Below are 691 nucleotides of genomic sequence, written 5' to 3' on the forward strand. Positions count from 1 at the left end.
CACCTTGTTGTCTCGGATTCTCCAGCATCTGCAGTTCCTACTATCTCGGACCTCAGAAGTGGTCTTTTATCAATGTGCCTTGGCAACAGATGCCCCAGGTTTTAGTTCATCCCTCAGCACATAGTTCTAGACCTTAGAAGGTGCCAGTTTGAAACATTCAGTCAGGGTCAACTCCTTGTTCTGGAAGACCAACAAGTTTTGGACAGACCAAAGAGTGTCTTTTACCGAGTTGATTACTCCAGGCGCAATCGATGTTTGTCTCGGTGTGCGTCCCCGGGAACAGACCGTACAGCACAGAGTTCTATATCACAGAGATGCTCTGGATGAACCTCTACAAAAACCACAGCATCTTTCTCCAGACTTCCTTTCCAAAGGCAAAATGTGCTTTAGGGGCATCCACTGTGTTTTTAGGAAGGGAGTTACAGGGTTTTGACCCAGCAACAGTGAAAGAACAGTGATATATTTCTAAGTGAGGCTGGTGTGTGGCTTGGAGGAGAATTTCCTCCAAGGTGATAGTGATCCCATGAATCTGCAGCACATATCCTTCTAGCTGGTAGACATTGTGGGTTTGGAAGATGCTGTCTGAAGAACCTTGGTGAGTTGCTGAAGTACATTTTGTTGATGTTGCACAACACTGCCACTGTACAGACAGGAAGTAAATGTTTAAGTTGATGAAGGTTTGTTCTGGATG

The sequence above is a fragment of the Rhincodon typus genome, chromosome 23 (genome assembly GCF_021869965.1).
Source record: "Rhincodon typus isolate 14 chromosome 23, sRhiTyp1.1, whole genome shotgun sequence".
Lineage (NCBI taxonomy): Eukaryota > Metazoa > Chordata > Chondrichthyes > Orectolobiformes > Rhincodontidae > Rhincodon > Rhincodon typus.